The sequence below is a fragment of the Haliotis asinina genome, chromosome 10 (assembly GCF_037392515.1).
Source record: "Haliotis asinina isolate JCU_RB_2024 chromosome 10, JCU_Hal_asi_v2, whole genome shotgun sequence".
NCBI classification, from domain to species: domain Eukaryota; kingdom Metazoa; phylum Mollusca; class Gastropoda; order Lepetellida; family Haliotidae; genus Haliotis; species Haliotis asinina.
Window position 1 is genome coordinate 44,817,856 of NC_090289.1, and position 13,819 is coordinate 44,831,674.

General features: G+C 41.5%; 1 pseudogene; it reads right to left on the reverse strand.

Moving 5' to 3' along the window:
• Nucleotides 1–670: 670 nt before the first annotated feature.
• The window catches only part of LOC137298712 (uncharacterized), a 33,951-nt pseudogene continuing 20,802 nt past the window's right edge, over nucleotides 671–13,819 (reverse strand).

Here is a 13,819-nt window from a genome sequence, read left to right on the forward strand (position 1 = left end):
GACAAGCACAGTCGCCTTTTGTGGCAAACGTGGGTTGTTGAAGACCTAGTCTACCCCGGATATTCACGGGTCCGTAACGTAACGACCTGCTGTAACTCAGTAGTTCATCACGGTCTTGCGCAGCAAACGTTTAGTGGATCGAGATCCAACTCAAAAGACAACAGATACAGTGTCATTCCAAAGGTGCATGCCAGTTTAAGAAATATGGTACCGCTACCACTGGTATCTGCTCTGTTTCTCTGCAAGACACATGAGTAACATAGGGAGCGCATTTGGCATAGATTGAATCTTCCCAAGAGAATCAGTGCGTGCTGTCCTCCATGAAAACAAGGGGCGGTATATAATTATCACAATAAAAATCACAATCACAATCACTTAAATACCATAGCATAGTTTGGTTGTTATTTTAATAACCCGCTCCGAAATCTCTCACTTGTCTGTAAATAATCTAGTCTGGACCAGCTAATCCAGTGAATAACATCATAAGGAATGTCGGCCCTGATGAATGTGTCCCGAGAACTGTCCCTTCAGATACTAGGTTCCGATCCACGAAGCACTCGAAGCAACTTTGACACTCGTAAGCCAACGATAAACTAAGGAATTACGACAGGTCGTAATGTTACGAACACTTAATGGATCGGATCGGCTTCCAAATCAAAGGCAAACTGAACTATTTCTTTGTCTCGACAACAAAGAGTACTGTCGTTGTCCGGGACAAAGTTTCCTGGTGCTTGATTTCCGATATGCATGGAGATATGCCAGGTTAGTAAGGATCAAGTCGAATCTCGCATGCCAACTCGTACGCTATAATCAGTGATGACCTTAGAGTGGCATGTTCTGCTATTGTCATCTTGCAATTCAAATCTTCTGCAGTGTATTGTACCATATGGTAAAATTATAAAAATATGTCAACATATCAATGGTTAGTCACATGTCAGTTTACATTGCGAAACAAGTCGCCTGTCATATATGATGCTGACTCAAAACTAGTACTCATCATGGTCAAGCATTGCATACAGCTCTAAGATACCTGGGTCAAACCTTGAGTTTAAACATGGTATAACACCGAGTGTGCCCAGTCTATCCCCGATGGTGCTTAGACAACCGTAGTCTTCGCCGCCTGTTGTCATCTGTAACGGTTATACTCTCGCGTCATGGGTTTCCATGGTAATAAGAAATTTACAACTATGAATACGATCGCTGACATTGTCAAGTCATATAAACACAACCTAGAGTTAGATGACATACCTATGTACCATTTAATGTTAAATCAGTTTTGTCATTCTGAAATTCATCGTTGTCCGTATCGGACGACAGGCGGCCATTGATCACAAACTCCGGTGACGTCATAATATGTTTCCGTGGTATTCCCTACAGATCAATTTGCGGGTGCACTGCACATGTCACAATCTCACACGTTATGAACAGAAAATACGGAAGTATTAAAGTAAGGTAATAGCGAAGTTGATATTAAATTGTAATACAGTCAATGATTTTAGTATAAACAAAATTGTCCCATTTCTTCAGCATAAATTTCCAGTTCACACAATAAGTCTAGTAACTGTTGATCAACGTAAGACGCGAAATGGAACGTGAAACAACTTAAAAGATGACCCTATAGGGCTTCCATACTGTACAAAAAGAGAGTAGGGATACCTCCCAAGGTCACGTGTATATTTTTATTGATGACATCAGGTAGCATACGAGCGATGTTTGGAAAACGTTGAAGCTGAATACGTTTATAGCAAATGTTTCTAAAGATCACACAAGTGGCATTACATGCTAGACATAAAGTTGCGTTAGTATTTATTAGCAGTTGACTGTGCGTCCGCAAAATGATGAAAACCTGAACATTTTTCGCTCACAGCCGCGATGATCTACTGATGAAGGTAAACAATCGACAGGTGGCGCAATCTGGTGAGTGGCTGGTGAGAAATTATGTCATTAGAAAATACCACTGAAAGATAAGTACCACAGAATCATATGGCGGCATGGTACTTTTGATGGGACGTTCCCTGTTGCCTAATATACCGGTCTTTGCCATGAGATGATACAGTGTCTCTGAAGGGCATTTAGTAGTGATATACACAAGACACGTTATTTTAGGGATGACAGCTTCGTTATTGTGAAGGGTCACGACGTCTCGAAGTATATAATTATATCCCGCCCCGCTGGTTTCTATTTTGTTTTCTTACCAATCATGCCTGGATTAACAGTCCCTGGCTTCCACTCTCGTCCATCCACCAATTTCTGGTTTCCTTTGTCACACTGTTGTTGTCTTAACATATCCATATATAGCTGTCTGTTCATAATTGTTTCATTCACCTCATGAAGAAGTAAGATCATACATCGAAACGTCGTGACCTTTCACAAGCTGTCATCCATAAAATATCTTGTGTTTATTAGATGATACAGTTCGAACGAATCTGTTGCGATGTGAAGTTACTGCAATAAAGCGATCTAGTGTAGTTTACCCGTACCCATATGTCAATGCTGCCCCAACTGAGTGTACATTGTCCCACAATCGAGAAATTAAGCAATTTATGGTATATTCAACAACGTGGTATATTCACAGTCACTAACTGCTTAATAGTCAGCTCAGTGTGAATACAGTGGCAGTGAGGAGCCTAGTAGTTACAGCGTTGGCTCGTCAGGGTTCGTCAAGGTCCGGGTTCGATTCCCGACATGATTACCATGTCTGAGGCTCACTAATTGACTCCCCTACCGTGAAATCAATAGAATGTTTCTAAAGGCAGCATAAAACCACATGCATTACATATTTTAATGCACGTACATTATGTATTATTCATGCATGAAGTGTTATTGTCCCGACGCTGCTTTCGCACGCAAAGTCACAAACTTTGATGGGACAGTTCCTAAGAAAAAAAATTGAAAATTTGTTAAACAAAAAAAGTGTTTCATTTTCTTAACATTTACGTTTGTATGCGTTTGTGTGTTGACATCTTTATATATTTAAAGCCCCGGGGATGACATCATCGGTTGAGTTGCTCACTGTCAACATTGAAACCAAAGTTGTAAAGGTATCTCTCATATGTATCCATCTTATACACTCTCAACACAAGCACAACAACGAGAACAAATTAACTGTTGTATATTTTGTACATCTGGACGCGTGTTACAATTCTATTCATGTTCTGTAGGCTGTTCTCAAAATTTGTCTACACATACAAAGCTTATGAGGCCCTATACACCGAACATAAATGAGGATGAAGCTTCCGTTGACTCCATGTGCTTTGCTTTGCGTGAACAATTTACGGACACGTAACCAGGAGAAACCTAAAATAATTATTGATAATGAAAACAAATTGAAGCACCCATAAAAGAACCTTACCAGTCTCGCTTACCTTCCGGTAACATAAGCTGAAGTACAATGTATGTTGTACAATCCGACGTATGCTGTAAGTTGAGGTGCTTGTATACAGAGATAACAAGCTTTCTTTTGTAGCACAATGCAATGAATGTTGTATACAGAAGACGCGCTGGCTACGCCGAATGCATATTGTTGCTCTATGCAGAGGGGGCTGAGATTCATGTACCGCTATTGCGATACCTATTGCGATATGTTGGGAATTTAAGTGTTTGAGAGTAAGTGACACTAATTGTACATGTCGATCCTGCTGTCTGCATTAGAAGTCCCTACACATATTTGTTATACATGTAGTTCTGAAACAGCGATCTCACAATTAGGCTGCATAGTCAAAATCTGTTCAACTTTTATGCAGTTTATTCCATCACAATGTCCCGTTTTGTAATTGAATAACGAAGGAAACAAATTGTTGTGAACAAAAGTGTGTAGATTATAATTTAAACCGTAAAGATAATCACAAAACTGCATATATGCTTTTTACCCAATAAACTGTTTTAGAGGCATTTTAGAAGTTGCTGAGCTGAAGGTGACGGAACAAATTTTATGGATGATCAACTTCTTTATTTTCACAATAGCGACGTTTCGGTATGGATTCTTATACCGTTTTCATGCATGCTGAAAACCTGTGTAATTGCTTCAAAGCGAAGCTGTCAGTTACAGTAAGTGATGTTGAAATTGTGATCCACTTTTGTAGATTAAGTTATTAGGTGAAATTTCATGAAATGACTGATGCATATTGATTCTTATTATATAATATAAAATGACGCGAAATGACTGACCCTCTTGGTCATTGCAGCAAAGGTTGGCAACACTTTTAAGTACGTTGTATACAGGGGCCCTCTGATAAGACCATGAAATAGCACGCCATGTTGTTGTATACTTGGATGACGTTGGCAACACTTTGCAGTATATCGCACTGTGTTGTGCATTCAGAGGCCCTGGTCAAAGCTTTGGACTTATCGTATTGTATTAAGCAGCTTATGTTGCCTTTCACATTACTGCTAACTGAAACGGTTTAAGCACTGTAATACAGATGCGTAAAACTGGGTTGTAACATGTACTTTTTGTTCATTAATTCAACTCGTGCGTTGAGTAGATATTTCTCGAAAAACTCAATGCGAGGTGGAATGAGGACATCAGTGGAGCATCCTTACAAATGACAGGCTCGCTGACTTGTTTGACACGTGACATCAGTTCCCAATTGCGCAGAACGATGCTCAAGCTGTTGATCACTGGATTGTCTGATCCAGACTCGATTATTTACAGACCACCGCCATATATCTGTAATACCCACGCACCCACACACTCCTTACAAATAACATCAGTTTATGGTGAATGATTATGGTGGCTGGTTTCGGTCATAACTTTCTCGTCTTAATATTCGGAGGCGAGAATGCGACATCATGAGACGACGGAGCGATATTACAACAGGAGAAGGCGATAACACGAGACGAGAAAGCTACAACGCGAGTCGAGCAGCCCCTAATCAGATACCATAGAATGAAGGTTGATCAAGGGGTTACTGGTGGTATGGGAAGAATGTTATAGGAGACAAAGTTGAAACTCCATCATAAAGACCGAAAATATTTATTGGTAACATTGAATAGATATACTAGAATCTATATAAACATAGGTAAAGTTGTATAAGTAAAATAGATACACCATACAAGTACAAAAATATAGAAAGTAAAATATACAGAGATAATGAGCATTTTTGTATGTGATACAAGATGCGACATCATGTTAATGATTTGGGTCACAAAAATATTATAACTGAGCAGAGTTCGAATCGAAGCTGCTGAGATAAAAATTAATCGCATTTCATGAATAACAGACCTAGACTACAAAGACAGTAGGGGAACTTCATTTGTACCTTACGACTGAAAACACTGAGAGTTATGCACGTGCATTACATGCTTGTTATTTTGGGATGGTTATAAACAGAAACGGTGCTGTTAACACTTGCACTTCCTATCCATGGAAGTTCCCCTACCTTTTTAAAGGGTCTATGTTATCTCTAACACACTTAAGTGATATTGTCGCTGAGCAATCCTATATCTGGATAACTTCACACTATGAATGAAACGTCATTCGAAGTTAGTAATCAATGTCCGCAACTCTCAGAATTGTCTCACGTCTCACATTTGCTGACAGAACATGTGGATAACAAACAATTCATAGCAGGCCTCAGTCTGGTAATCAAAGCATTGACAACTAGTTTATATTTTGTACATGTTTCCTACACACGGATAGTTCAAATGTTTTTCAGCAATAACAATAACATATCACATTGGTTTACTGGATTAAAAAATTTAAAACACACATCAAAACCACATATATTTGCTGTAACCAAAGTTTTCGGTCACTTAAAAAAATCAAAGTCCGAACTCCCATGAAGTTCAGGTCATTAATATGTCTACATATACATTAATATGTCAATACAGAGGGGTTACACTCAGTGTAGCATACTGCCATTCATGTTGCCTGTATAGGGATACTGATCACAAGGTTACCACCTGTTGTCTGTGTAGGGGACATTGATCACAAGGTAACCTCCTGTTGTCTGTGTAGGGGACACTGATCACAAGGTAACCTCCTGTTGTCTGTGTAGGGGACACTGATCACAAGGTAACCGCCTGTTGTCTGTGTAGGGGACACGGATCACAAGGTACCGCTATCAACGCTGAATTGTATACAGAAGTGCTCTGACTATACTGCGTAGCATGAATTCAATAAAGCGTCACTTAAATCATATATTTACATCTAAGTCGAAGGTAACTAGTACTGTTTACCGGTCTGTGTGGCTGAATACAAATATGTTCTCTTGTTACTTTGGTAATAAAGGTCCAGGACCCAGCACCTCCCTCTCGCACTAAGAATTTACTGGATGCTCTGCCACATGGCTCTTTATATGTCATCGTTCCCGATGGCGTTTGTCTTGTTGGGGTATTTAGCAACAATGTTGTTATCTACACCTTTGGAGCTGGAACATTGCTTACTGCTGCATTTGATAACTTCCGACATGTGATATCATTCCTGCTTAACAATGACACAAGAATCTGTTTCGCAACTTCGCATCACTCCTGATGAAGTAACCTATTAAAGTAACGTATTCCGATCAAAGACGTTTCATTTACAAAAGTCCCAAATGTTTGCCCTTATCTATCTCTCTAATTTCCAGAAAGGTCACACGAGGATGAAACGTCCAACATTCACCTCCTTTACTATAGATAGGATCGTACTACCTGAACACGATCGACAGTTACTACCTTTGCAGGTGTTTGTGATGATTGTGGTGGGACGTGTTTCTCCAACATTAAGTATGACGATTGGCCGATTGTTGACCATGTACGATAGTTCACGAAACATTGTCCAATCAAGATTCCAAGTGTTGGAACGATAGTGTTCGACATGAAAGGATTCTTGGGGTTTATGCACGATTACCCATATAGCTGTCCCTTTGTCGTATAGATCAGACGGGTAGAACAGAGGAAACGAATATTTTATCAGATACTTAGTGAACAAACTAACCACCTATGTACCTAAAGCTTGAGTTAATCTTCTTGGCAGAATTATGCTTGATTCACATAACACACGCGAACGAACAGACGCTCAACAGCTTGGACATAGGATTTCTTCATCGACTTCTTCATCGCTCTCTAGCAAACACTGCACTGGTGTGTCGGCTGGGTAACGATTGACCTCTAGGAAAATTTATATTCTGTTGAAAAGCTTAGTACACAACTCCAGGCTATGATGACAGATAATCAATGAAGTCAGTCAATCTGGAAACATGATTCTCCGCGGTGGGATCACACAACACGCATTAAGCACTGGAGGCTAGTTTATGCTTCCTTGTTAGAAATAGCTACAGGAATGTTTTCCATTAATTTCACCATCAACCACATTCAAACACGGCAATCTTGTTGTTCTTCGATGCGACAGCAAGTGGACCACGAAAACTATCCGTAGCCGACGATATATGATCTTGCTCAGCACCATCATTGCCAATGTTTGTCACTTTGTACAGCGGATAGTTCGCAAAGTCGATGTCTCCAGTTGAATACACCGTCACAACTCTTTGACACTGAGCCTCTCTGCGTTGAAATATAGACTCGCCAGCCATAGGGAACTTTGGGGTTACTGGTGTTACTGACATCCCCGACAGCGACGTTACCATCTTGCGAGAAGGAAATATACTTTGGAACTTTGAATAACGTATTTGACGGACATGGACGTTGTAACGCAACTCGAAATCTAGACTGCCAGTTGTGAATTGAATCGTGATTGATCCGACATTGGTTATTCCAAAATATTTCATTTCAGTGGAAAACTCTTCACATTTCTGAGGTTCTGGTTCTAGCATCAACGCAGACACCAGGAGAATAATAAGGACCTCATGACAATCTATTTTGGACAGTCATGCATGGGTTTCCAGATAGAGTGATACTCTTTGTCACAGAGTCTCACGATCCACGAAAATCTGATACCTTTTTTGCCGCATCTGTTGCATTCACGCGAAGTTTGCCACAATTACTCTATTGCGTTTTGCATATTTACCTGCAAGTAAAGTGAAAAAAAAGGTTTTCCTGTAAATTTTCATGAGTCTTATTTGACAGCTGGTACGCGAACCAGGCGTAATATCGACTTCTCACTTTAAGCGTTTGCAGCTGATCCACAGGTTCATAACTAACAATCATTATATACATGGCTAGTTTTATCAGGAACATATGGTGTAAATGAGGTATGGTCTTTTAAAAAGAAATCCTGATTCTCATTAACACAATACGGACGGGAGACAAATAAAAAAGCAAAATACCTTTGAGACCTTGTCGTAGTGTTTTCAATACATACTGCTGGTCAGTGTTCACATCATCTGTCGTACCCGTTTCACTGAAACCAATTAGGCAATGATGTACATCATTACGGTATTTCATTAGGAGCACATGAAAATCATATATCATCTGTGCTAGAATAGTTTTGTCATATATTTAAAGTATTTTATATGAAATGAAGAATATCGAGGTCCATATAATACAACCTTTTCTCTACAATCTCGTTGAATTACTAACATTGCATTCAATACCAAAATGCAAAACTTTGTTTTACCTTTCCAACCTGTCTACCCGAAGTTTTCCTGTTTTGGAGATTCGTTCATTCAACAGTGAATTCAACGTCTCATCGCTGTGTGATTCATTTACGCCGCTCAAAATGGAATTTACGCGAAGCATCAGCTGACGGTACATGTCCAGGGGCACAACATAGTGGACTGCCATGTCAGTATCCCCATCAACAGCTACCACTGACCGATGGTCAGATAGAGCAGACATCATGATGAAGGCTTTGTGGATTTTCAAACATCTTTCTTCAGACATCAACAGATTACCACCAATACTATATTTTGATGTCTCTTCTTTCAGTTTTGACAGTCTCCTGTAAAATGCTTCTGTTGTCTTAATATCTTCAGACCCGATAACTCCGTAGATCACATCAAATGGTTCATCCGTGAAGTAACGTGCATACGTCATTGCCTTGGCTACGGATTTGTTATACTGTCTTTCTTCCTTAAAGCCATCTATCCGCTTGACGTAAGAAGCTGAGATACTTCCAAAACTGCCTTTTTTGTTATCTATGAAGGTGAGCAGTGTTGGGGGAATGGAATTCGATATTAAAAGAGCGTCACAAATAACGGTACGGGGACGGCCGTCACAGTTCTTCAAGTTGCATATTGCAGCCATAGATCTGCCTACAATTGCTGTTCCAGCTTTCAAGATGAAATCTCTCAGACATGAGGTGAGGTTCCTATACTTGCCCATTTCTAACATCATTGATGGGAATATTCCTTAAAGTAGGAACAATATTCAAATCAGTTATTTCAAATCTTATAGCAAAGAAATGTATTGGAGAACTTGCATCAAATATTACATCTTCACATTTATTCTTTACGTTATTTCTGTAGTGACGTCCTATCATGCTATCATACTTTTCGTACAAGATTGTACAAGCATTAGATGTGTAAGGTGAAATAAGAGGAACACTTCAAAATAATGATCTGCATGTCCAAGCACTTTCTGTAAGGAAGGTTGGACTCTCCTTTCAGAGAAAGGTTGCAAGTGTGATGTAAGAGGCTGTAAGGACACGGCATGAGCAGTGACAGTGTTTTCAAACCTTTTGAGGGAACTGATTCTATAATCTCCGCCAGTGCGTTTCCGCGTTCCATCACAGTCGGAGGAAATGCTGATGCCGACATGTACCTGACGCAGTGGAGGTCACTTGACGCTGTAGGGTCTGCATAAAGATACGAAATCTTATAGTTTTAGCACGCTCAGAGTAGATTACACAATAGCGGTTCTGCCTCGCATTAGGCTTAGAAACTTTCAAATGGTCACCGCAGCTCCTACAGACTTTAAGAAAGGTTTTCTGCAAACGTACTTCCGGGGAAAGAAGAGTCTTCCTATTGAAGTACAGACCCCGAGTCGCAAAGAAAGACAAATTCCCTGCTAGAGAAAGGTTTCCTCACCCCGCTTTCCGACGGAGAGAAACAAATCGGACCACATCATCTACGAGCGCTATAATATCCCTCGTCAATTTCTCGAACTCTATTTACTGTGCTTTCGCGAGTTTGTAGAAGAGGGTAAAATAGTCAATTTCGTCTACCTACCCAACCAATTGCGACCCGCAGTGGGCGATCGTTCTCACCGCCAACTGCTGTCTGGAAGCCAATGACAGATACAACCGCTGTATAAACTGTTTCCCTCCCGCCTCCCGCCTCCCGCCTCCCGCCTCCCGCCTCCCACCTCCCGCCTCCCGCTCGAGGTTCCGCAAGAACCCATGATCGACAGCTGCTTCTCGAACATAGAGAGCAAGTACAACAATGAATGTCTCCTGTGGTGCCTTTGATACGAACTCCTCCTCAACAAATTGGTGATCATTTTTCATGTGAGAAGAAAGATTCCACCTGCTAACAGGGAAAGCAGATCCACCACAGGGATGGTGGAACAGTATTTGGCACACACCGTTGCCCAACTACGGTCAAGACAAGACGTCTGCCAACATACGTCTCTAGCAGGTTCTCGAAGACTTCGGCCATGTTGGAAGTTGACGTTTGTTGCTTGGGGTCTATACTACAGTAGGGGCACACTTTGTTCTCCGGAAGTCAATTTGCGCAAAACTCTACATATTTTAGTGGCAGGGGTAGCAGAGTTGGCCATTTGGAGGTTCCTAAGGCTGATGCACCTATGCGAGTCAGGATCACTCTTGTGTATACTACTCTCGAACATATAATGCACATTTAACAGAGATAGCACAGGCTATCCGGTCTGTGTCCCGCACCTGAAAAAGTATTGACAAGTAATGTATCGGAATGAGAAGTATGATTCATGTTTTGTGTAAAATGTTATCGCTATTTTGTTTACAATCATATTGTGTGACAGCTTGTGGATGTCCATATTTCTATTATTTGTAATCCATAAATCGGTATTGTTATAGAAAACAACAAGCAGAAATAACCATGTGGAAGTGGTGTGTGTTAAACACACGTACATCGACTTCTACAGCTGGAATGGTTCGACACTGGCAACATCTGATATCAATACTATTTCAGCTGTATTATGCTGTTTCTGTTAACAGTCAGTCGAGGAAAGATATGGTGCAGGACTGGTGATCAAAAAAGGTCTGCTTTCCATTGCAGCCAGACCATTTTCATGTTGTCCCACTCAGCATGTTACAAAATGACCCGTGAAGATCCGGGTTAGAATTGGTCTTCAGTAACCCATGCTTGTCATAAGAGGCGAGCAACAGGATCGGATGGTCAGGCTCGCTGACTCTGTTGACACATGGCATCTTATGCCAACTGCATCGATCGATGTGCATGATGGTGATAACTGGGTCACGGCCGGATCCACACGCGATCATTTACAAACGCCTCATACCGCTTGAATAATGTTGAACAAACAAGTGTCAAACAAACAAGCAAACAAGTATTACATAATGCTCCACAAGCGAAACGTCTATCTGATGGGTCTTCTCTCAGTTTCTGTCATCTCATATTAATAGCAATACCAGATTGTTTCGATCATCATTTTGGGCGTGGGTGCCCAACGTGGGCAAATGTTGGAAGCCTGACAACTGTTATTGTATACAAGAACGTCTTTATTGTTATAACAGGGGAAGGGGGAGCATGGGGTGGGGGCTTTCTACTTTATATTGCCATTTTTCATATTTTGTACCTGTCTGCCATTGTCATTCTTTTGCAGTACCGCGTATTGATATGTAAACATATACACTTCGTCAAAAGTCATGCACACACAAATAGTAATTGCAAAAAAGTCATTGATTTCGGACGTGATCTCGTTCACTGTTCCTCTCAGTGTAATGAGAGGAATACATAAGAATGTTCTTATTAATATTAGACTTAGTAATATTAGCATGAAACATTTTGCATGGGGCATCCTCATTAGAGATAAAAAGGTGTTCACTGTGAAGCAATATTGACGGTGATATTCAAATTCGGATTGATATGAGGCAGAATGAGGTCGAAATTGTCCAACGGAATAAGATGGCAAATCACTGGCATTCATAACACCATGCTGTGGACATGGTGCCACTGGATTTGGGATGACAAAGAAAATTGGATGCTAGGGAAGACAGGGCTCTTGTCGGGATGGCCAGACGCAAGAGAGACTCCACAGTCCCCATGCTGCTCATGCTTCCTCAGCAGTGTTCAGTTATAGACCCAGAGGCAGCCACACAAGAGAGTCTCCATAGTCCCCATGCTGCTCATGCTTCCTCAGCAGTGTTCAGTTACAGACCCAGAGGCAGCCACACAAGAGAGTCTCCATAGTCCCCATGCTGCTCATGCTTCCTCAGCAGTGTTCAGTTACAGACCCAGAGGCAGCCACACAAGAGAGTCTCCATAGTCCCCATGCTGCTCATGCTTCCTCAGCAGTGTTCAGTTACAGACCCAGAGGCAGCCACACAAGAGAGTCTCCATAGTCCCCATGCTGCTCATGCTTCCTCAGCAGTGTTCAGTTACAGACCCAGAGGCAGCCACACAAGAGAGTCTCCATAGTCCCCATGCTGCTCATGCTTCCTCAGCAGTGTTCAGTTACAGACCCAGAGGCAGCCACACAAGAGAGTCTCCATAGTCCCCATGCTGCTCATGCTTCCTCAGCAGTGTTCAGTTACAGACCCAGAGGCAGCCACACAAGAGAGTCTCCATAGTCCCCATGCTGCTCATGCTTCCTCAGCAGTGTTCAGTTACAGACCCAGAGGCAGCCACACAAGAGAGTCTCCATAGTCCCCATGCTGCTGGTCTGAGGACAAAACGTCCTGCTCGAAGCCCTTATTGACCCCCAGAGGCACACAAGACAGTCTAAATTGGTGTATGGCAAGGCAGAACTGGACCATCAGGTTATGGCACCGTATTCACTGGTCTTACGAAAATAGGTCCTTGCTATATGTCTGTTGTTGTTGGGTTTTGGATATCTTTTGCTATTGATTTGTCTGCTAATCATTCATTGGAATTTTAATGATTATGGCGCTGTATTCACTGGTCTTACGAAAATAGGTCCTTGCTATGTGTCTGTTGTTGTTGTTGGGTTTTGGATATCTTTTGCTATTGATTTGTCTGCTAATCATTCATTGGAATCTTAATGGACAGCCAAAATGAAATCCTGAACCAATATGTGATGTCGCATTTTACAACCATGCTCTTCCCGCAGTAGTCCAGTATTCACAAACGAGAATTATACTAGTGCACATTTGTAATGCGCTCATATCCACGCTTGCAGCATGCCCAAGGCGCAGCAATCACGGAAGTACAATGGAATGGGAGATGGCAAAGTTAGCAAGATTCGTAGATCTAGCGGAAAAGGTTTTGAGACCAACTTTGAATGAATCAAACGTTGGAGAAAGGTTCAGATCTTGGGAGAGAAAGTTCCACATGTAGGGAGCATAATGTTCAAAAGATCTCTGACCAAAGGACTTGAACCTAGACTTGTGACACTGTCAGTAGGTTGTGGTGTTGAGATCTCAGTTGACGTGCTGGGACAAAGGCCGATAACAGCTCCGATATGTATGAAGGAGTTTGGTTGTGAAGAGATTTATATGTCAGACGGAGAATCTTGGACTGGATCCTTGCTCCTACTGGAAACCAGTGGAGATTCCTAAGAACTGGAGTGATGTGTGATTTCTTTGGGGTGAGGGTCACGATGTCAAACTCTAGCTCGAATCCCAGACTTGAATTCCCGGGAACATGTGTGGGGCGTTTTGGGACACAAGATCAAACTGAGAGATCCTCCCATTCACAATCTGTAAGAACTATCTCGGGCATTAGTGGTGGACTGGCGCAGGATACCAATAAGGATAATCAGAAGGTTCATGGAGAGCGTGTGACGACGTGTCAGAGTGACATTGTTGCCAGAGATTGAA